The sequence below is a fragment of the Maylandia zebra genome, linkage group LG2 (genome assembly GCF_041146795.1).
Source record: "Maylandia zebra isolate NMK-2024a linkage group LG2, Mzebra_GT3a, whole genome shotgun sequence".
Lineage (NCBI taxonomy): Eukaryota > Metazoa > Chordata > Actinopteri > Cichliformes > Cichlidae > Maylandia > Maylandia zebra.
Genome location: NC_135168.1, coordinates 6,150,734 through 6,175,522, shown reverse-complemented (window position 1 = coordinate 6,175,522; position 24,789 = coordinate 6,150,734). Strand labels below are relative to the sequence as shown.

Here is a 24,789-nt window from a genome sequence, read left to right as displayed (position 1 = left end):
GGCAACGAAATGCAGTTTGCATCCATCCAGAAGTGCTTTAGTGATATAGGTATATTACAATATATATTAGCAATAGTATAGATATGTAAGTATATTACAGAAATGGGTCTATTATGGTATGTTATAATGTACACGGTATGAAGTATGTTGTGAATATTCTATAACTAAGTATGTACAGGCTGTAGTGAGTACAAGCTATGAACAGGATATAAATATGAAAAACTATACAGAATATGAAATAAATAACTTTACAGAAATCTGAGATATACAGCTATACAGAAATGGGAACTATGCAAGTTGTAAACAGTTGTAGGATTAAAGATTATTGAATGTACAGAATGATTATTTACACAGAGCTATACAGTAGTGCAGTTAAGATAAGTGAGGGTGTAGATCGTTTCTACAGAGGCTATATAAAGTGCTAGTGGTTGTGAGTGGTGGTTCACTCCATGTTATTATTGCGTGTTTGAGGGTACAGTTGTCCATTGTGGGGGTGTGTATGTTCAGTCCATGAGTTTAACGTGGGTCAGATGTCAGGAGGCAGTCAGCTGTCTGCTTGACATTTATTCAGCTGTGTAAAAATTATAACTTTAATCTCAGCCAAACCGATTTACTCAGGAACAAATAAAATACTAAAAAAAAAAAAAAGCCAAACAACAACATTTTTAATTTATCTAAGTGACTCATATATATTTAACCTGAGTAGCGAAAGACGGCGGTGGGTTTGAAAACGATTAGCCGGGAGTCCGGTGTTCTCACAGCGCTAGTGACCTAGCCCCCGGCTAGCTATCGAGCTAGTGGGTAACAGACGTCTCCGAAAACGTCAGAGCGCTTTTGAAAATATGTGGTGTCCTGATAAACTGAGCCGATATTTGAGGTTTTTGAGGCTACATTCTCGCCTGAAAATATGTTAAACGTTTATTTTGTGACCCAGAAAGAATAATAAGAGTAATATTAAAACTAACTAGCTACCGCCATTGTTGGAAACTAAGCTGGGCCGCGCTATGAATTCTGGGACAAAGCTGCTTCTTCTTCTTCTTCTTCGGGGTTTAACGGCAGCTGGCATCCTTGTACATGCAGTGCTGCCATCTTCTGTTTCAGTCTGTTATTACACTCTTAAATCCTGCTACTTATTCCTGCGTCTTTTGGGATCTTACAAAGCTTCAAATGACGCGTCGACTATTAAATCAGTCGTCGACGATTTTGATAGTCGACGTAATCGTGACTAGTTGACAAATCGTGGCAGCCCTATTTTATATCCATAAATGTAAGTTTATTAATAAAACACCATATTTCTGCCGTTTTATAAGGATATGAATTGTACATACAATCAATTTCAGACTCAACCAACAAAAAGCCTCAGAACAATATTTATATTGTAACAGTTGCTATTGTAATGCAGTGTATCACCACATGGCGGCGCCTCCTGTCTCACGACTGGTGTCACCCCCTTTTTGTTCTTCTTCGCACTCCTCCTGTAATGGATGCTCCCGTGTGTACGCGGACTAGTGTGCTCTTTAGTAATGTGTGGTAGAGGTAGCACTTTTATTTTTGATATTGTAAATAAATGAGTACTTTTTGGAAAGTCAGAAGCTGTTGCTCATTCGCTATCCACCTGCACACCTCCACTGCACGTTACAACTGGCGCCCGAACTTTTTCCCCTTGGACTTCAGACGATTTTTGCATCCCGCCGAGGATTCTTCTCTTCTAGCACGTGAACTGTCTCGGAAATCCCCCCAGTTTTGCGGACTCTCGGACGTTTTCTCCCGCCATGGCTACAGCCTCAGCTCAGGTGGGACCCGACTAATTTCTGGATACCGTGGTGTGCCGCTGCTCCGCTTGGGAGAAAGAAAAAGAGAGAAGTGCAACCTGAGGACTGGTTAAATGCAGTTGGCACATACAAAGCCTCATTGAACCTAACTGATGGGCAATTGCCAAACGAACTGCCACACTTTCTTGCAAAAGAGCCCGGGAAATGGTTCAAGGCACTGAGTTCCCACATCACATCATGGGCTAAATTCTGTCAACTGTTTAAGACAGTTTTTCTGCCCTCCGACAACCAAGAACGCATCCTGAGAGGAATTTTGGATCGTGTTCAGGCTCAGGACGAGCCGCTCCCAACCTTTGTCGCCCACATGTTGAGTGAGTTTGACAAACTGAAGAGCCCCCCACCTGAAAAAGACAGAATTGACCTAATTAGTAGACATGCTCTCGAAAAATACAGAGTTGCCCTGTATGGCGCTAATGTCACTTCTGTAATGGACTTGCTGCTACGCGCTCATGAGCTTCACTTAGTGCTTGGACCACAAAGACCACAGCCTGCTTTATGTAGCAAAGACAACTATAAGCCTGAACCTTACTGCTTCAAATGCTCTCAGCCAGGGTTCACTACACGCACCTGCCCAAACTGTAACACCCAACCTCATTTGCCACAACGAGCCTCGAACACCGCTAGGCATGGCCCAGTCCAGCCATTGCCAGCACCTGGCCCCTCTGACCCTGGCCATGAAAAGGTGGAATTAAGCAGCACCACATCCCAGCCACAATACAGGCAGTCGGGAAACTACAGGGGGGGGGGAGGACATTTCACAGAGGCCAACCTTCCCCCAGTTACTAACGGAGCCTCACACGCCCGATTCACTACAGGGTGGACACAGTCTTGGACACTTGGAAGACAATTTTTCACAAGTCCACTGGAATACCCCACTAAGAACGAAAGTGAACTTCAATGCTTCATCTGTGGATGCTACCCTCGACACGGGTGCTTCCCTCTCGGCTGTACGAACAGATCTCATTCAAGTAAATGACTCTTACCCTAGAAACACAAGTGAGTGGAATGGTCCTGCAGTTAACCTCGCCAATAATGCTCCCTGTATCCCTGTTGGTGTTATTTGGCTCAATATTGGATTCATGAACAAGAACTTTTACCAGCGTTTTGCCATAATACCAGATTTGTCCTCTCCTTTCATTCTGGGAATGGATTTTATGGCAAGAGCTTCTGTTTCTATTCACATTCCCACTAGAACAGTCTACGTTGAGGACATCCCCTGCCCACTCGCAGACAATGAAGAGGACCTTCAAAATGATTACTCACATTCACCTGGAACACTGATGTCTTTGGACTTGGTTCGCTCAGACTTAACAGCCAAACTGTCTGAAGCAAGTCTCTCAGAGAACAACAAGGATGCTTTACTAAATCTGCTCAGCACGTTTAGCTCCTTGTTTGATGGTCAACTTGGTCGAACGGCTCTGAGCACGCCATAGAGACTGGCAATGCAACACCTGTCAATCTCCCACCCTATCGCACGTCACCTGCTAAGAAACGTGTGATTGAAGAACAAGTGCAACAAATGTTGAAGGACAACATCATTGAACCTTCCACAAGCCCTTGGGCAGCTCCTGTAGTCATTGTAAATAGAGCTGCCACGGAACCAAGGTTTTGTGTGGACTTTCGAGGGCTCAACCAAGTTACCCGAAAAGACTCGTATCCCCTGCCTCGTGTAGATGAGTCTTTGGACTTTCTGGCAAGAGGAAAGTTTGTCTCGACATTGGACTTAGCGCGAGGCTATTGGCAGGTTGCTGTAGCAGAGGACTCGAAGCCTAAAACTGCCTTCATCTCTCACTGCGGTCTCTTCCAGTTTCGGGTGCTGCCCTTTGGGCTCTGCAACGCACCTGCAACTTTTCAGAGACTCATGAACTCTGTGCTTGCTGGCCTCTAGGGCTGCCACAAACAATTATTTTGATAGTCGACTAGTCACCGATTATTTTTGCGATTAGTCGACTAATCAGATCATGCATCCATTAGATGTAAAACGTACAACTTATTGCACCAGCAGCCTCTGCTCTTATATAACTATCATTAGCTTACAGCTTTAAGTGTTTAAGGTATGTGCTAACTAAAAATAAAGACAAGATGATAGTTTATTAAATTTTAATGAAATTTGCAGATTGTTTCGGTGAAGTTTAATAAACTCCTTGCTATCTAAAATATAACAGGACACCGGAGTAAATTCTCCAGCATCTCACACTTCTGATAATCAGCTGTCTGCTTGACGTTTATTCAGCTGTGTAAAAACTATAACTTTAATCTCAGCCAAACCGATTTACTCAGGAACAAATAAAATGCTTAAAAAAAGCCAAGCAATAATATTTTTAAGTTATCTAAGTGACATATATATGTTTAACCTGAGTAGCGAAAGATGGCGGTGGGTTTGAAAACGATTTGCTGGGAGTCCGGTGTTCTCAGCTGCTCTAGTGACCTAGCCCCCGGCTAGCTATCGAGCTAGTGGGTAACAGACGTCTCCGAAAACGTCAGAGCGCTTTTGAAAATATGTGGTGTCTTGATAAACTGAGCAGATATTTGAGGTTTACACGGCTACATTCTCGCCTGAAAATATGTTAAACGTTTATTTTATGACCCAGAAAGAATAATAAGCGTAATATTAAAACTAACTAGCTGCCGCCATTGTTGGAAACTGAGCTGGGCTGCGCTATGAATTCTGGGACACAGCTTCTTCTTCTTCGGGGTTTAACGGCAGCTGGCATCCTTGTACATGCAGTGCTGCCATCTTCTGTTTCAGTCCGTTATTACACTCTTAAATCCTACCACTTATTCCTGCGTCTTTTGGGATCTTACAAAGCTTCAAACGACGCGCCGACTATTAAATCAGTCGTCGACGATTTTGATAGTCGACATAATCGTGACTAGTCGACTAATCGTGGCAGCCCTACTGGCCTCATTTACAAAACGTGCGCAGTCTACCTGGATGACATTGTTATCGCCTCACCTACCTTTGAACAGCACTTAGTGGATCTAGAGGAGGTGCTGGGCAGACTCCAGGCTGCTGGCTTGTCATTGAAGCTCAAAAAGTGCCAATTCTGCCTCGATGAATTCACCTTTCTCGGGTACCGCATCACATCATCAGGTGTTAAGCCCGATCCGGACAAAGTAAAGGCGGTTAAGGAGTTTGATACCCCAACCTCAGTGAAACACGTCCGTCAGTTCCTTGGCTTGACTGGCTATTATCGACGCTTCATTCAGAATTATGCCCGCCATGCCGAACCTCTTCACGCCATCACCAGAAAGGACAATGCTTTCCACTGGGACGACAGCTGTCGAAGGGCCATGGACACTTTGAAGGATCATGTCACATCAGCCCCGATCCTGTCATTTCCAGACTTCAACCGTCCCTTTTCCATTCACGCCGATGCATGTGACATTGGTCTTGGGGCAGTGTTGATGCAAAAGGATGACAAGGGTCGTGAGTACGTTGTGGCTTTTGCTAGTCGCTTCCTTCACAAAGCTGAACTCCCCTACTGCACTTCAGAGAAGGAGTGCCTCGCTGTGATATGGGCTCTGGAACACTTCCGCCCATATGTTGAAGGTGTTCATGTTACTATCTTCACTGACCACAACAGTCTCAGGTGGCTCATGTCTCGTCAAAACCCAACGGGCCGACTCGCCCGCTGGTCACTTCGTTTGCAGGACTTTGATTTCACAATAGTGCACAAACCTGGTGCACAGAACAAAGTTCCCGACGCACTGTCACGCAACCCTTTGCCTCTGACCTGTGACAGGCCGACTGATCTTTTACCAGATCATGCTGTTATGGGCAGCCTGGACATTCGTACTCTGCCCCCCGTCATTCTGGCTGACCGTTCACAATTCAGACAGCTGCAGTTAGACGATCATGTCACAGGTCCACTCCTCAGAGACATTGAAGCAGACTCTCTGAACAGCTCGGACAATGCCACCTTGTTACAGTATGTTGTGTATGACTCTCTTTTGTATCACAGAGAACCCAAGTCCACATGTGTTTTGCACCCTTTGAAAGAGCTGAAACTGTTTGCCCCTACTTCCATGAGAGGCACCTTGCTGGACTATTACCATGACCACCCCACAGCAGGTCACTTGGGTGTTTCTAAGACATTGGCTAGACTGCGTTTTAGGTTTTTCTGGCCCAAAATGGCAGCTGATGTGAAACGCTATGTGATTTCATGCTCAGTGTGCCAACTCACCAAGCCAAGTCAGAAAAAAGCAGCCGGTCTTATGGTTCCCATTGTCCCCCAGAAACCCTGGGAGTATGTGGGTGTGGATTTTGTTGGGCCACTTCCCCGCACCCCCACTGGTAATGCTTATTTGATCGTGTTTGTTGACTATTTGACTAAATGGGTTGAAGCCAGTGCTGTCAAAGAAGCTACATCTCAGGTAGCAGCTGGTAAATTCGTCACTGACATTTTTGCTAGGCATGGTACACCCACTTACCTCATTTCTGACAGAGGGTCTCCTTTTGTGAGTGAGCTTTTTGAACATGTTGTTTCTGCCTTAGGCTCGGTGCACAGACTCACTACGGCATATCACCCTCAGACAAATGCTACTGAACGCGTCAACCGGACTCTGAAAACTGCAATCCGCGCTTATGTAGGTGATAAGCACACATCATGGGACAAGTTTCTCCCTCAGATTTGCTTTGCTCTGCGCACCGCCCCCCCATGACAGTTAGGGCTGCCACGATTTGTCGACTAGTCACGATTACGTCGACTATCAAAATCGTCGACGACTGATTTAATAGTCGACGCGTCGTTTGAAGCTTTGTAAGATCGCAAAAGACACAGGAATAAGTAGCAGGATTTAAGAGTGTAATAACAGACTGAAACAGAAGATGGCAGCACTGCATGTACAAGGATGCCAGCTGCCGTTAAACCCCGAAGAAGAAGAAGAAGCAGCTGTGTCCCAGAATTCATAGCGCGGCCCAGCTTAGTTTCCAACAATGGCGGTAGCTAGTTAGTTTTAATATTACTCTTATTATTCTTTCTGGGTCACAAAATAAACGTTTAACATATTTTCAGGCAAGAATGTAGCTGTGTAAACCTCAAATATCTGCTCAGTTTATCAAGACACCACATATTTTCAAAAGCGCTCCGACGTTTTCGGAGACATCTGTTACCCACTAGCTCGATAGCTAGCCGGGGGCTAGGTCACTAGCGCTGTGAGAACACCGGACTCCCGGCAAATTGTTTTCAAACCCACCGCCGTCTTTAATTGTGTTGTATACTCATTGCATTTACTTGCAATGAGCTCAGGTTAAATATATATGAGTCACTTAGATAAATTAAAAATGTTGTTGTTTGGCTTTTTTTTTTTTTGTATTTTATTTGTTCTTGAGTAAATCGGTTTGTCTGAGATTAAAGTTATAGTTTTTACACAGCTGAATAAACGTCAAGCAGACAGCTGATTATCAGAAGTGTGAGATGCTGGAGAATATACTCCGGTGTCCTGTTATCTTTTAGATAGCAAGGAGTTTATTAAACTTTACCGAAACAATCTGCAAATTTCATTAAAATTGAATAAACTATCATCTTGTCTTTATTTTTAGTTAGCACCTTAAAAGCTTAAAGCTGTAAGCTAATGATAGTTATATAAGAGCAGATGCTGCTGGTGCAATAAGCTGTAGTTTTACGTCCAGTGGATGATGATCTGATTAGTCGACTAATCGCATAAAGAATCGGTGACTAGTCGACTATCAAAATAATTGTTTGTGGCAGCCCTAATGACAGTACAGGTATGACTCCTGCCATGATGCTTTATGGTCGTGAGTTAGACACCCCGCTTGACCTTATCACTCAGCCTTCTACAGCAGGTGTTGATGAACCGGGTGTGCCTTACCCTGAGACTCTGAGAGCCTCCCTGCAGGAAGCTCACGACCACGCCAAAGCAGCTTTGGACTATAGCCATGACAGACAAAAACATTACTATGACTTGAGACATCGACATGCCACGTTTCGTGTTGGTGACCTTGTGAGAGTTAAGACGCACCCCAGGTCAGACGCTCAGTCTAACTTTACTGCTAAACTTGCACCACTGTTTTAGGGACCATTGTGTGTATCTCAGAGACTCAGTGATGTTAATTACAGGCTCACTTGGGTGGACTCCGGTGTGGATGCAGGTGTTTATCATGTTGTGAACATGCAACCGTTCCATACCTGGGACTCTCTCACTTCCAAAGAACATTCTGTTTCATTGCCTGCTGAGAGAGAGACCACAGAGGGTCTGAACTCTGACTCTCAGGCCCACCCTGGCCCCCCTGCAGACACTGACATTGACTCTGAGCCATTCCCCTTTGATTTACCGGACATTGACTCTTCTTCTGGTGTGGGCGCTGTTCCAGAGAGTGTTTCACCCAGATCTGTCCAGCACCCAGCTGCTGGTGGACATTACAATCTCAGGCCCAGACGTTGCCCCAGAGTTACGTCTGGCTGGAGCAACAAAAGATGGACTAATGATTTTCACACAACCAGGATTGATCTGAAGTGAAATGTTTTGGTTAAACCTGTTTGATGCTGTCTTGTTGCATTGCTACTTTGAGTCATGATATGTAGATGTTTCTGTTTGCTCTACTTAATCCAGTTTTATGGCTCTTTCGTGCGTTAAGGTTCATTCTTGGCATTTACTTAGAAAAAAAAAAGAACAAAAGAAAAAAACTAAGAAAACTGATTTTCCACTGTACATATTCGTCTTATTTTCACCAATTTCATTTTTAAATGGTCTTTTGCCCTGTGTGTGTGCACCAATCTTAGCTGTAACCTCTATGTATAGGGTACTGTTAGGTGTGGTGTGTGCTTTTTCAGCTGTGTACGGCTGAGGACAGCCTTTTTCTCACCAGGGGGGGACTATGTAACAGTTGCTATTGTAATGCAGTGTATCACCACATGGCGGCGCCTCCTGTCTCACGACTGGTGTCACCCCCTTTTTGTTCTTCTTCGCACTCCTCCTGTAATGGATGCTCCCGTGTGTACGCGGACTAGTGTGCTCTTTAGTAATGTGTGGTAGAGGTAGCACTTTTATTTTTGATATTGTAAATAAATGAGTACTTTTTGGAAAGTCAGAAGCTGTTGCTCATTCGCTATCCACCTGCACACCTCCGCGGCTGGCTTCATCTCCACTGCACGTTACAATATGTTGATTTTTTTCGCCTACTCATATCATAATTTTTTTACTCCTGGTTCTGCACATATCTTTCTTTCTACATAGCACTTTAATTCTTATTGTTTGCACTGAAGCACCGCAGCAATTTCCTAATGTTGTAAACCTCAACATCTGGCAATAAACCCCATTCTGATTCTGATTCTGTATGTTCATGTTCTGTTCTTTTGTAAACTTCATCTGTTTGTATGTTGTATACTCATTATGTTTCAATAAAGTTCGATTTAAAAAAAGGTACGTTCTAAACGAAGCTTCAGACGTCACTGATCACGTGACTCTGGCCAAACGAATCAAGCCTCGACACGGTGCTTCTGAAGCAGCGCGTTGATCTTTCTGACACACGCACCGGAGCGTCAGCTTCAAGCGGACCATCGCTACGTCTCACATCTAAAGGTGTCAAGGTAACTTTGAACTGAGTTCAGTCAATCTGGAGTTTTTCCAAGTTTTCTGTTGCTCTCTGTGAGAGAAGAGCGTTAAAGGCGGGGCTCTCCAGAGTCCAGCAAAACGGGAAACCACAGCTGGGTGTGTGTAAGTGTGCAAACCAATAGAATGCATCGTGGTGGGGGGGCATCACGGGCATTGGCAAGAAAAAAATAAAATAATCGGTCGTACCCATGCTTCCCCGACGTCATGCCAGCGCATATTGGGAAATTCGTAGGCACCGATCGGTTTTCTATCAGCCATTTGCTGGGAGTAAGGGCGCCCTCCGTTTGCGAGGTGCGCCTGCTGCTGGCGGCACAGGGAGGAGAGGGCGGGGCGGCGGGGAGTCTCTGGCTGGCTGGAGCGGCATCTAATAACCAACTCGCAAAATAAAAACAACACAACAAACAGATATTATGATACAGACTTATAATCTGCACCGATGCTTTTTCTAAATTCTATAAAGTGAGCGCGAGAGCCCTCGGTGCGCCTGCGCGCTGCTGAAGTCAAAGTAAACTTTATTGTCATCTCCGCTACAGACAGTCCAGCATATAGAGAGACGAGACGACGAGGCTGCAGTTACAGCGGTGCAAGTAAACAAACAATAAATATAAGAAGAGTAAGAAAATAAATCTACACTTTAGGACTCGGGGTAAAGGATCAATAACAATTTAAATTTATAATTTACAGTTTGATGATTTAAAGTCTCACACAACCCGTCAAAAGGGGCGGGGCCGGCTGCTTCCAAGTAGAGCACATTTCATTTATAATGATGTAAATCCAAGCCCATCATGGATTCACGATCTGAATCCTGGGTTGTGTGAAATCCCAGAAATCAACCTTAGACAAAGTGAATCTGTGAACTAAGGTGTAGGTCTGTTAGGTTAATTGTGCTGATCCTCGGGTTGGGGGATTTGTGTTTGTACTGGAGCGCAAAATTCAAACCAATGGAAGATGGACAACAAAAGTTCAAAGCCATCAGGTGCTCAGGTTAGAAAAAAGAGAAAAGATGCAGGTAAGCAGACGTGTGATTGGATAATGGCAGCTCATCCTGAACCAATCAGACTAAACTCCAAACAATACATTATGTTACAGATTTTAATATTAATTAGTCATTGTTACTTGTTGATTTGTCCTTTTCTCATTGTGTGACGAATTATGACGACTGTTTGGTAGCTGTTATTGTCTCTCTCTCTCTCTTCATGTGTGTTTCTCTGGTGAAACAATAGTTTTGTGTTAATGTTAGGGCTGCACGATTTTGCATAAAATGAGAATCACGATTTTTTTGGCTTAGAATTGAGATCATGATTCTCTCATAACAATAAATAAACATAAAACAACAAATGTCTCATGTTTTGTTGTTGCAGCAAAATGTTGTCCTGCTTGAAATTCCGTCTCCACCGTTGCTCGACGCTGCGTGTACAGAGTAGTGCAACAATAGAAAAATAGTTGCGGGACGGCACTGTGTAGCGTTTGTCTAGGGTGTTGATCGTTTTCCTAAATCCCTCGTTTTGCACAGTGTTGATGGAGCCATATCTTTGGTCAGGTGATAAGTGATAGCCTCCGTGATGTCTTTGTGCCTGCGGGAGTTCGACGTGTATAGGGAAGCGCTGTATAAGGTTCCCGTTATTGATGTTTGGGTGGTTGACCGGGACGGATTTTCTCCTGTCACTTTCTCGTCATCCCTGACGTGCTCTCCGTTGTTGTTTCCCTGCTAATTTTAGCATCACACGGCACAGCTTCTGTATCACGTGGTATAAGGCTCCGCCCTTGTCATTTGTTGAGCAGGAAGAGTGAGCGCTTGTTTTCATGCAGAGTACGTCCCGGATCAAAATGTGAAGTTTTACAAATCACCACTTCTTTAGTTAATATCATTTCAGTCTCAGACAATCTCGTTTCTCTTACAGAGGTTGAATGCACCTTCTGCGGATGGCGGTACCACACAGTGTGCGTGGACTTCCCCTGCACAGAAGGCAACTACAAATGCTGTGAATGCTAAATAAAGAGAAACAAATGATCCCTGTTGTCTTTGCTTGATGATTGGTTTGAGTCTTGACAATCCACATTGCTGGCGTTGCATCTTTCAATGGCAGCAATGGCAGGTATCAGTGCTCAAAGCTTTTGTGTTTGTTTCCAACAAGTTGCCCACCTCGGGAAACAAAAATGTGTTCTTTTACTTGTCAGATGAACATATGAGACACTTTGACTCTTCAGTGCAGTGTGGAGCCTAACAAAGAGCTGTTTTGTGTCCCAGCTGATCAGCAGGAGGAGGAGAGTCTGACGGAGCAGCAGAGGAACATTTTCAGCTACTTGGACTCAGCTCAGCCACTACAGAGGAAACAATGAGCTCAACACAGAAGGTGACAGACAGAGCAGGACCATATGACCAAAGATATTTATCACCATATACATTTGAACATTTGCCATAACGATGTAGCTGACGATATAATTGACACCAGACAAAATACTTTACAGCTGCACAACTTTATTAAAAACCCATCAATGTATTTTCACTGAAACAAGCAGCTGTTGTTTATGTGCATTAAAGTTATATAAAAATGTAACAGTGCAAATGCAAATTCCTCGCTGACAGTTTAACCAAAAGGCGTTTCCAGTGGAAACTGGCCGACACATCCTGAGCATAACCATGTATAATATCCACTAAACTTCAGAAGAGGTTATACAGTCGTGGCCAAAAGGTTTGAGAATTGCATAAATATTGGAACCTGGAGAAGTTGCTGCTTAAGTTTTTATAATAGCATTTTGCCTGCACTCCAGAATGTTATGAGGAGTGATCAGATGAACTGCATCGTCCTTCTTTGCCATGAAAACGAACTTAATCCCCAAAAAGCCTTACCACTGCATTTCATTGCTGTCATCAAAGGACCTGCTGAGACCATTTCAGTGATCGTCTTCTTAACTCAGGTGAGAATGTTGGCGAGCACGAGGCTGGAGATCATCATGGCTGTATCCCGATTCAGGTTCTGCAGCTTTAAAGTCCTCAAGGGCCGCGTACTCAAAGACCGCTAAGGCCGAAGTGCGAGGCTCGTAGGCTCGTGAAATGGGACGTCTAGCCTCTGTCGCGCTGCCCAGGTTGCCTAGCAACCATGATACTAACAACTGGAAACGTTTCATACAGCTTTGTTTGACAGAAATGAAGGAGAACATATTTAGTTCATTTGTTTCTACATGAGCTCTGTGTGATTTGATGAGTATCTGAGGCTGAGACCACAGGACTGTGAAACATGATTGTTGGGCTTCATTTCTGTGCTGAACAGTCATTTAAGATTAGCTGTAAATAACAATTAGCTGATGTTGTTCATGAGACTAAAGTCATCTCACTGTGGTAATGTAAATATAATATGGCCAATATTATAGTTATTATATTAATCACTTCACTCACAGACAAGTATCTGTGACAGTGTGTATACAGATGTATCATATATAAGAGACAAATATTGTTCATTTAATATGTTGGTACTAAATTTGGCTCAGTGCTTACATATATGTGTAAAAAGCAAATGTAGGAGCTGTGATAACTGTGTCTGATAGAATGAAGAGTAGACTGATATATGAAATATTCCTTTATTGGTTGAGAAAATCAGACCATGTCATAACTGCTTTAAGTCACACAGAATAGACATCAGAGCCTTAAACAGGCTGACTTCTGCTAAATGGGTCAAACTGGGCAGAAAGTCTACAAACACATAACATCCTTATAGAATATGATGTAACACTATAGATCAACTTAGCTCAGAATATATAAAGCATATAAACAGTTACAGCAATATGATGCAACAAACACAGCAGCTACTGATCCAAAATACTCAAAGCTTCATAGAACTGAAACCAACATTTATTTTTAGCTCCATCCTGCTGCTGATACAGACTTTAGGTTTCTGAACATTAAACTTGTTGCTGCCTTTCATAGTGTGTAACTTGAAGGCCCTGAGTACTTTCTCCCACACTGAAAACACTGGGATGATCACATTATTTGAACATTACCTAATAAGACTGATTCAGCACAGACAGTTATGTTAAACTTTCCTAGCAGTCCTTCACAAACAGGGAACAGTCTGTCTATTCTCTCCATCTGTCAGCTGCTGCTGGCTCTTCCTCCTCCTCTTCCTCACACACTGCTGAGTTTGTCCTGGTGGATCATCAGGGCTGCAAAGCCTCACAGATGATGTGCAGCAGTGGCTCCCTCAGTCTGTCCTCACTCTGGACACTTGCAGTCGTCACACATGGAAATCAAATGTGTGATAAGCTGCAGGATTCAAACACAAGTGTAACTTATAAACACATGTTCATACTTTTATTCCACAATCAGAGAGAAAGAAACAGAGAGAGAGTGCAGGACAGACAGACAGACAGGTGACAGTCTCAGGTGTACACACTGCTACACAACAGCACCAGAGAAGCAGGATTTAGTGTTTGTGTTATTACGAGTGTAAACAAGAAGAGTTCCAGATGGTGCAGTGGACACATGTGTGACTGCTGTGATTAAAGCATCTTTCTTTCAGCTTAACGAGTGAACCGTCAGCTCGTTCAGACACACGTTAAAGTGCGTTTGGCTCGACACCACCGAACAGAGGCAGCAATATTAGACAGCTAACATTAACCAGCCATCACTTCCTGTTCCTGCTCAAACACAGTGGTGTTTCTGAGTAGCTTATTTGCTTAGCGATTTAATTAACAACTTTTAAATACATTCTTCTTTCATAGTATAATCTTCACGTGCTTCATCCGAAGCACACTTTCTGTGTACTCACTACCTAATTTATAGCCAAAGTATTCACTCACTGTCTCTGTACTGTCTCGCTAGCCTAGCTTAGCTCGTAGCCGACTCATTAGCACCATGGCTACTTCACCTGTCCCTCCTGCACTTTCTTGCTCATTGTGTCAGATGTTTAGTTACTCCTCGGCCTCCTTTAGCAGTAATGATATCTGTAACAAATGTAGCATATTTGCAGCGCTGGAGGCCAGGATTACTGAATTGGAGACTCGGCTTCGCACCCTTCATTCACCCGTAGCTAGCCAGGCCCCTGTAGCTGGTGCAGCCGAAAATAGCGTAGGCCCCGCTAGCTGTTCCCCGGCAGGTCCCAAGCAGCTGGGGAATCAGGGAGGCTGGGTCACGGTGAGGAGGAAGCATAGTCCTAAACAGAAGCCCCAGGTACACCACCAACCCGTTCATGTGTCTAACCGTTTTTCCCCACTCGGCGACACACCCGCCGGGGGTCAAACTCTGGTAATTGGCGATTCTGTTCTCAGACATGTGAAGGTAGAGACACCGGCAACCATAGTCAATTGTCTTCCAGGGGCCAGAGCAGGCGACATTGAAGGAAATTTAAAACTGCTGGCTAAGGGTAAACGTAAATTCAGTAAAATCATAATTCACGTCGGCAGTAATGACACCCGGTTACGCCAATCGGAGGTCACTAAAATCAATATTGAATCGGTGTGCAACTTTGCCAAAACAATGTCGGACTCTGTAGTTTTCTCTGGTCCCCTCCCCAATCAGACCAGGAGTGACATGTTTAGCCGCATGTTCTCCTTAAATTGCTGGCTGTCTGAGTGGTGTCCCAGAAATGATGTGGGCTTCATAGATAATTGGCAAACCTTCTGGAGGAAACCTGGTCTTGTTAGGAGAGATGGCATCCATCCCACTTTGGATGGAGCAGCTCTCATTTCTAGAAATATGGACAAATTTATTAAACCCCCCAAAATATGACTATCCAGAGTTGGGACCAGGAAGCAGAGTTGCAGTCTTACACGCTTCTCTGCAGCTTCTCTCCTCCTGCTACCCCCCCCAAAACCCATCTCCATAGAGACTGTGTCAGCTTCCAAAAAGACAAAAAACAAACTAAAAACCAGCAACAAACAACTTAAACATAAACAATTACAAAGAAAGAACAATACAGTATCCACATCTGAACCAAAGAGTAAAACAGTGAAATGTGGATTATTAAATATTAGGTCTCTCTCCTCCAAGTCTCTGTTAGTACATGACTTAATAATTGATCAACAAATTGATTTACTCTGCCTTACAGAAACCTGGTTGCAGCAGGATGATTATGTTAGTTTAAATGAATCAACACCCCCGAGCCATTCTAACTACCAGAAATCTCGAAGCACAGGCTGAGGGGGTGGTGTGGCAGCAATTTTTCACACCAGCCTATTAATTAATGAAAGACCAAGACAGACTTTTAAATTATTTGAAAGCCTGATGCTTAACATTGTCCACCCCAGCTGTGAAACTCAGAAACCAGTCTTACTTGTTATCATCTATCGTCCACCTGGGCCTTACACAGAGTTTCTGTCTGATTTCTCAGACTTTATATCTAATTTAGTTCTGAGCTCAGATAAAATAATTATTGTGGGTGATTTTAACATCCATGTAGATGCTAAAAATGACAGCCTCAACATGGCATTTAATCTGTTATTAGACTCAATTGGTTTCTCTCAAAATGTAAAAGAACCCACCCACCACTTTAATCACACTCTAGATCTTGTTTTAACATATGGCATCGAACCTGAACATTTAACAGTGTTTCCTGAAAACCCTCTCCTGTCTGATCATTTCCTGATAACATTTACTTTTACAATAATTGATTACACAGCGGTGAAGAGTAGACTTTATCAAAGTAGATGTCTTTCTGAAAGCACTGTAACTAAGTTTAAGAATATAATCCACCCACTGTTATCATCTCCAATGCCCTGTACCAACACAGAGCAAAGCAGCTATCTGAACGCTACCCCAACAGAGGTCGATTATCTTGTTAATAATTTCACCTCCTCACTACGTACGACTCTGGATACTGTAGCTCCTGTGAAAACTAAGGCCTCAAATCAGAAGTACCTGACTCCGTGGTATAATTCTGAAACACGTACCCTAAAGCAGATGACTCGTAATCTGGAGAGGAAATGGCGTGTCACAAATCTAGAGGATCATCATTTAGCCTGGAGAAATAGTTTGCTGCTTTATAAGAAAGCCCTCCGCAAAGCCAGAACATCTTACTATTCATCACTGATTGAAGAAAATAAGAACAACCCTAGGTTTCTCTTCAGCACTGTAGCCAGGCTGACAAAAAGCCAGAGCTCTTTTGAGCCAACCATCCCTTTAACGTTAACTAGTAATGCCTTCATGAACTTCTTCACAAATAAAATTTTTATCATTAGAGAAAAAATTACCAATAATCATCCCACAGATGTAATATTATCTACAGTTACTCTTAGTACCATTGATATTAAGTTAGACTCTTTTTCTCCAATTGATCTTTCTGAGTTAACTTCAATAATTACTTCCTCCAAACCATCAACGTGTCTTTTAGACCCCATTCCTACAAAACTGCTCAAAGAAGTCCTGCCATTAATTAATTCTTCGATCTTAAATATGATCAACCTATCTCTAATAATCGGCTATGTACCACAGGCCTTCAAGCTGGCTGTAGTTAAACCTTTACTCAAAAAGCCATCTCTAGACCCAGCAGTCTTAGCTAATTATAGGCCAATCTCCAATCTTCCTTTCATATCAAAAATCCTTGAAAGAGTAGTTGTCAAACAGCTAACAGATCATCTGCAGAGGAATGGTTTATTTGAAGAGTTTCAGTCAGGTTTCAGAGCTCAGCACAGCACAGAAACAGCTTTAGTGAAGGTTACAAATGATCTTCTTATGGCCTCTGACAGTGGATTCATCTCTGTGCTTGTCCTGCTAGACCTCAGTGCAGCGTTCGATACTGTTGATCATAATATCCTATTAGAGCGATTAGAACATGCTGTAGGTATTACAAGTACTGCGCTGCAGTGGTTTGTATCATATCTATCTAATAGACTCCAATTCGTGCATGTAAATGGAGAGTCCTCTTCACACACTGAGGTTAATTATGGAGTTCCACAGGGTTCAGTGCTAGGACCAATTCTGTTTACATTATACATGCTTCCCTTAGGCAGTATCATTAGAAGACATAGCATACATTTTCACTGCTATGCAGATGACACCCAGCTCTATCTGTCCATGAAGCCAGATAACACACACCAATTAGTTAAACTGCAGGAATGTCTTAAAGACATAAAGACCTGGATGGCCGCTAACTTTCTGCTTTTTAATTCAGATAAAACTGAGGTTATTGTACTCGGCCCTGAAAATCTTAGAAATATGGTATCTAATCAGATTCTTACTCTGGATGGCATTACCTTGGCCTCCAGTAACGCGGTGAGGAACCTTGGAGTCATTTTTGACCAGGACATGTCCTTCAACGCACATATTAAACAAATATGTAAGACTGCTTTCTTCCATTTGCGCAACATCTCTAAAATTAGAAATATCCTGTCTCAGAGTGACGCTGAAAAACTAGTTCATGCATTTATTACTTCCAGGCTGGACTACTGTAATTCATTATTATCAGGATGTCCAAAAAACTCACTGAAAAGCCTTCAGCTAATCCAAAATGCTGCAGCAAGAGTCCTGACAGGGACTAGAAAGAGAGAGCATATTTCTCCTGTTTTGGCTTCCCTTCATTGGCTTCCTGTTAAATCCAGAATTGAATTCAAAATCCTGCTCCTCACATACAAGGTCTTAAATAATCAGGCCCCATCTTATCTTAATGACCTTGTAGTACCATATCACCCTATTAGAGCGCTCCGCTCTCGCTCTGCAGGCCTACTTGTTGTTCCTAGAGTATTTAAAAGTAGAATGGGAGGGAGAGCCTTCAGTTTTCAGGCCCCTCTTCTGTGGAACCAGCTTCCAGTTTGGATTCGGGAGACAGACACTATCTCTACTTTTAAGATTAGGCTTAAAACTTTCCTTTTTTCTAAAGCATATAGTTAGGGCTGGACCAGGTGACCCTGAATCCTCCCTTAGTTATGCTGCAATAGATGTAGGCTGCCGGGGGATTCCCATGATGCATTGAGTTTTTCCTTTCCAGTCACCTTTCTCACTCACTATGTATTAATAGACCTCTCTGCATTGAATCATATCTGTTATTAACCTCTGTCTCTCTTCCACAGCATGTCTTTATCCTGTCTTCCTTCTCTCACCCCAACCGGTCGCAGCAGATGGCCGCCCCTCCCTGAGCCTGGTTCTGCCGGAGGTTTCTTCCTGTTAAAAGGGAGTTTTTCCTTCCCACTGTCGCCAAAGTGTTTGCTCATAGGGGGTCATATGATTGTTGGGTTTTTCTCTGTATCTATGAAGCGCCTTGAGGCGACTTTTGTTGTGATTTGGCGCTATATAAATAAAATTGAATTGAATTGAATTGAAATTAACAGTGCAGTGAATCCTGCTTGTGCCGTGATGTTCAGGACTGCAAACCGAGCAGCATCACTGACTTTCAGCTTGTTGTGTATGTGGATATATGACTGACTTTAATTATCCACAAAATCATCACATTCTCTGTCAGATTAAGGTCGGCTATTGAACGGCGTATATTTTAAAGGCTTTAAAACCAAGTTAACGCTGAAAGTACAAACATCACTAATGTCACATAACTCTGCCGACAAGGCATAGCTATGGCTATGAAATGCTCTTTGTGTATCACTTCTTCATTATGAAAGATGTCATTAATGCACTAGTAATGTCTCATCTGGAGTATTGTTCAATCATTTGGTCAGCAGCTAATAAGACAGATCTTAACAGACTTCAGTTAGTCCAGAATAAGGCGTCCAGATTAGTGTGAAGATGTTCATACTATACTTTTTTTTTTTTTTAATAGGACAGGGGGAAAGAATGAAAGAAAGAGGGGGAGAGAAAGAAAGAAAACCAAAGGGGAGAAGAGACGGTGAGAAGGGGGGGAAGAGAGGGAAAAAAAAAAAAACAAACAACAAAAAAAAACTCCTGGGTCACCTGTATGGAGAAAAAAAATAAAAAAACAAACAGAGGAGACAGCAAACAACAAAGAGCAACATAATAATAGAAAAAAAGCACCATCACAATAAACTAGCTAGTCATAGATATCAATAGTTACTAAATAATAGATGATATTGTTCAGCACGCAAGATAGACAGCGCACAGTGTGCTTTGAGGCAGCAGCCGAGAAAGCTTTAGTCCACGTCTGTGAATACCCATGTGTACACCTGTGTGCATACCTGTGTGGATCAGCATGCTTGCATTCCAAAGGTTTCTCCATGTAATGATCTGCTAGGGAGTGTGGGGGAGCCACAGCCCTGTCCTTTATGGTATCAAGCGGGTATGGAGGATGGTCATACTATACTAATATTGATCAAATGCATAATAACCTTTCTTGGCTTCCTGTACAGGCTAAAATATTCTATGACTTACTTGTAGTTCTAAAGAAAGCAATTCTGTTAAACACACCACATTTATTCTGCTCAGCTGCAGTATCCAGATGAAATACATCATCATATTACACAGTTTTCAACAAACTGCAATTTAGTAAATGCTCGAGTTAAAAGTAACGTTTTGTAAAACTGTTACATTTAGAGCAACTTTTAAGTGGAATAAGTTGCCTTATAAAATTAGAGAATTATTCAAAACCTCAATGAACACTTAAAAGCCGATTTACAGAGCTTTTAGTTGTTGTAAATATTGTAAGACATGATTTGTTTTTGAAATTTGTCTAATGTGCCTCAATGTTATTGATATTATTATTATTATTATTGATTGCTTATATTTGAACAATTGTGAAACCTCACTGTGGATGTAAGAGTGAAATTATGTGGATATCTTGAATCCACTTTATTGTGTAATATTTTATGTGAGTATTTGACGGAAGACGAGCAACATCTGTTGTGGAAGCTAACGGGGTTCCTTTAGAATAAACAAACATAGGATTTATTATCACTGAATAATTCTGTATAAATCTATACAAATTATAGAAATATGTAATAGGAAACAACAAAATAATCTAAATTATAAAATAGTGTGTGTGTGTGTGTGTGTGTGTGTGTGTGTGTGTGTGTGTGTGTGCATGATTTTAGTGTTTGAACAGTCATGAATTATCTTTAACAGCAGGTTGGATGTAATGTGTTAGAACTACCAGCAGGTGGGGATAAGAGACCTTTAAGGTGTTTGGTGCCACGCTCCACCTTCAGGTTTAAAACTAGTGTTAATGGAGTTTGAAGGTTGAGTTTGTTCCACGACTGCATTTCACTCACTGCCTCTGTTTGTATCTCTGTCACTGCAGGACCAACATGGAGCCAGAAGTCAGCGCTCTCAGGAGGCCGACAAACCTCACAGAAGAAAGGGAGAGAAAAAACACACCTGTGACGAGTGTGGGAAGGGTTTTACCGTGAGGGCTTCACTAAAACAGCATCAGGTCATCCACACTGGAGAGAGACCGTTCAGCTGTGACTTGTGTGGGAAGGGTTTTACTGTGACGGCTAAACTAAAACAGCATCAGGTCATCCACACTGGAGAGAGACCGTTCAGCTGTGACTTGTGTGGAAAGTCTTTTTCCTCGAAGGGTTCCCTAAAACAACACCAACTCATCCACAGTGGAGTTAAAGCGTACAGCTGTGATCAGTGTGGGAGAGCTTTTACTCAAAGTAGCAGCTTACAGAGTCATCTAGTTACCCACTCTGGAATTAAGGCATACAGCTGTGACGAGTGTGGGAAGGGTTTTACTCTGAAGACTTCACTAAAACAGCATCAGGTCATACACACTGGAGAGAGACCGTTCAGCTGTGACTTGTGTGGAAAGTCTTTTTCCTTCAAGCGTTCCCTAAAAAAACACCAACTCATCCACAGTGGAGTTAAAGCGTACAGCTGTGATCAGTGTGGCAGAGCTTTTACTCAAAGTAGCCACTTACAGAGTCATCTAGTTACCCACTCTGGAATTAAGCCATACAGCTGTGACGAGTGTGGGAAGGGTTTTACTGAGAAGGATTCACTAAAACAGCATCAGGTCATCCACACTGGAGAGAGACCGTTCAGCTGTGACTTGTGTGGAAAGTCTTTTTCTTGGAAGGGTTCCCTAAAAAAACACCAACTCGTCCACAGTGGATTTAAAGCGTACAGCTGTGATCAGTGTGGCAGAGCTTTTACTCAAAGTAGCCACTTATACAGGCATCTAGTTACCCACTCTGGAATTAAGGCATACAGCTGTGATCAGTGTGGCAGAGCTTTTACTTTAAGTAGCAGCTTACAGAGTCATCTAGTTACCCACTCTGGAATTAAGGCATACAGCTGTGACGAGTGTGGGATGGAGTTTACTCTGAAGGCTTCACTAAAACAGCATCAGGTCATCCACACTGGAGAGAGACCGTTCAGCTGTGACTTGTGTGGAAAGTCTTTTTCCTGGATGCGTTCCCTAAAAAAACACCAACTCATCCACAGTGGAGTTAAAGCGTACAGCTGTGATCAGTGTGGCAGAGCTTTTACTCACAGTAGCCACTTACAGAATCATCTAGTTACCCACTCTGGAATTAAGGCATACAGCTGTGACATCTGTGGAAAAACTTTCAGCCGGAGAGGGAACCGAAATACACACCTACGCATTCACACCAGACATGATGTGTACTGCTGTGAACAGTGTGGCAAATACTTTACAACAGACGCACACTTACAACAACACATGTTTACCCACACTGAGGAGAAACCTTATCAATGTGACCTGTGTGAGAAGACTTTTAAATCTCCACATCACCTGAGACAACACCAACAGATCCACACCAGAAAGAGACTCTACAAGTGCAGCTACTGTGAGGTATGTATTTATATTGTTATCTTGTCATTTTAGCCTGACTGTTTGGAACAACTCTGCTCATTAAACTGTGTTAGCATGTTAGCAATTCTACTGCATGGAAAAGCAGCTCTGAGTGATTATTCAGATTTTCCTTTCAGTTATGATTTTAGTATTACTGTAGTATTATGGTGGTAGTATTGTAGTTATTGCAGCCCAGTAAACTGAGTGTGTTAACTGAAACAGTCAAATGTAGTTGGACGTCTGCAGAGATGCTCTTTATTTCAGGCGACGTTCAGGATACAAATGTTGAAGGACTGACTTACACTGTCTTTGTGTCTTTGTTTAGAAGCAGAGCGACACAGATGGATCCAGTTCTCAACCCTGTCATCACTGTGGTGGTGGGAAAGACTTTCATTGTGACCTCTGTGGAAAAACTTTCAGTCGGCAAAAGACCCTAAAAAGACATCAACGTAGACACACTGGAGACAAACTGAAATACTGCAAAGAATGTGGGAGAAGCTTCACCACATCACATCACTTAAAACAACATGAACTGATTCACAGTGGGGTTAAAAAGCACCTCTGTGATCAGTGTGGGTCATCCTTCACCACTGGAGGTCAGCTTAAATCACACAAACGAGTCCACACAGGAGAGAAACCACACAAGTGCAGACACTGTGAGAGAAGCTTCTCACATTCAGGTCATTGTAACATTCATGAACGTGCACACATGGAAGGAAACTACAGCTGTGACCAGTGTGACAAGAGCTTCAGGAATCTCAGTTCATACTCTGAACACAAACGATCCCACGTTACTAATAAACTGTTTCACTGTTACCAATGTGCCCAAACATTCACCTCATTGTCTGCTCTGTGCAAACATCAGCGCGATCACTCAGGGCTGAAATCACTCCCATCACTGGATCACAGTGAATCTGAAGACACAGAAAGATCCTCTGGTTTCTGTGTCAGACTCAAAAAGCTTGAGATCAGGCTCCACAGAGTTCAGATAGAATCATTTAAACTTGTGTTGAACTGAACTGGTTGCTGGGCTGAACTTCTACATAATACAGATCTACATGGGATCTTCTTTTCTTTGTTTTACTGAGTCAGTTTTGTCCTTTTTTCTCTGTCCTGGTTTTGCTCGTCTGTAAATGATTGAAACTCAGTCAAATAGTTCATTGTTCTCCAGCAAAACGTTTTGGAAACTCATGTTTAACCTTTAAAACTCTGACATGTTTTAGCACACAAGGCTTCATCGGGGAGTTCACTCATGATTGGACCATGAGAACAAAGGATTTTAGTTCTTTCAAAGAGAGTCTTGGAGATTGTTGGGTTTAGATTTTATTATTGTCATTTGTATTAGGAAACATTTAACCATATATGCTTAGAGGTGTATAATCAATTGTGTAGTGATAAGTTGTGTAGTGATAAGTTGTGTGATCTTTAACAGGCTACAGAGGCTTGGTGTGTATTCCACACTAGAATGCACACCTACATCCTGGGAGCACGGGAAGAGGTCGCATCTTGTCTTAATTGTTTTATGGTAGGATTAACGTAGCTACGTCTGTTCTAGTCTAAGTGCTTTTCTGTTTAGATGAACTGCTGGACTTCCTTACCGGGGGGGTCTAGTCTACCCTCTTCCTGACCAAGGATGTTATATGACCCTTTTGACACACACACACACACACACACACACACACACACACACACACAGTATTCTTTGTTCACATGTATACCTATGTAAGATGTTATATGTTAATGACCCTATGCATATTCATGTAACCACAATAAAAGGAGTGCTGTGGGGAAACCTGGCTGAGAGTCTGACAGTGGTCAAGTGGTGGAACGACGCTTGGCTCCAGCCAGGTCTCCCTCATGCATGAGTAACCAGAGAACTTTGGTGCCTTGAGTCTTGCTTTTTGCTGCGTAGCAGATTGTCCTTAACGTTCCAGCGAATAGGTTTATGCTACAAACCTATCATTAATTGGTCCTTCGAGAGCCGGATCCCTGGAGTCGACGTTCACCGAGGGGAAAAGAGACACACCGAAAGACTGACGTCAGCCAGGACTTATAGCGGTCCTGCAACAAAGTCCCGAGGCGTGAGAATTCGTCATCGGGCCGGTGGATTAGCCGTCTGTTTTTTCTCCTCGATGGATGATGATTGACGGGATTCGAGACTGATGCTACACGCAATGAGCAACACCAAGTAAGTTTACAGAGGCCGACTCTATAACCGTGTCGTTGTGCAGTCTCCGCCATTTTGCGAGGCGTTGAGAAGTTCGTTACTTAATAAGTGATAATAATAAGTAATTATAATAATAAGTGAGTTTTTCGCTGCTTTGTGGAGCGATAACTGGGTTCCTCGCTGCTTTGTGGAGCGAGAGGTGAGTTCTCCGCCACTTTGTGAGGCGTTGAGAAGTTCCGCGGGGTCCAGAGTGTGCTGGACGATAGGCCTATTTTGTGTTGTTGTTGTTGTCATTATTGTCATTGTTGTTGTTGTTATTATGGGTTCCCAAGCAACCAAGAGTGTGTCAGAGGGTGTTTATGATGAAATTCGCTCCCGGTAGCACAAAGTATTTAGGACATTGGCGCAAGAAATATGATTTTGAAGGTAAATTGGTTGTAGGACAATGTCAAATGTTAGTAGATCAGTTGACAGTAAAGGCAGCTTGTGCGAAAGGAAAATTGAAACAGGAGAAGGAGTTACAACTGGCGTCCGCTAAATTGTGGTTGGAGCAGGCGCA

General features: G+C 42.8%; 1 long non-coding RNA gene across 2 annotated transcripts; it reads left to right on the top strand.

The window, feature by feature from the left end:
- Positions 1 to 9,249: 9,249 nt before the first annotated feature.
- On the top strand, positions 9,250 to 24,572 carry LOC143420508 (uncharacterized). Of its 2 annotated transcripts, none has more exons than XR_013100338.1 (4): positions 9,250 to 9,385; positions 11,659 to 11,764; positions 20,543 to 22,063; positions 22,389 to 24,572. It is a non-coding gene; the product is annotated as an uncharacterized LOC143420508 (long non-coding RNA). The 2 variants fall into 2 exon arrangements; XR_013100344.1 differs by having other exon boundaries at positions 11,312 to 11,764.
- Positions 24,573 to 24,789: the final 217 nt, after the last annotated feature.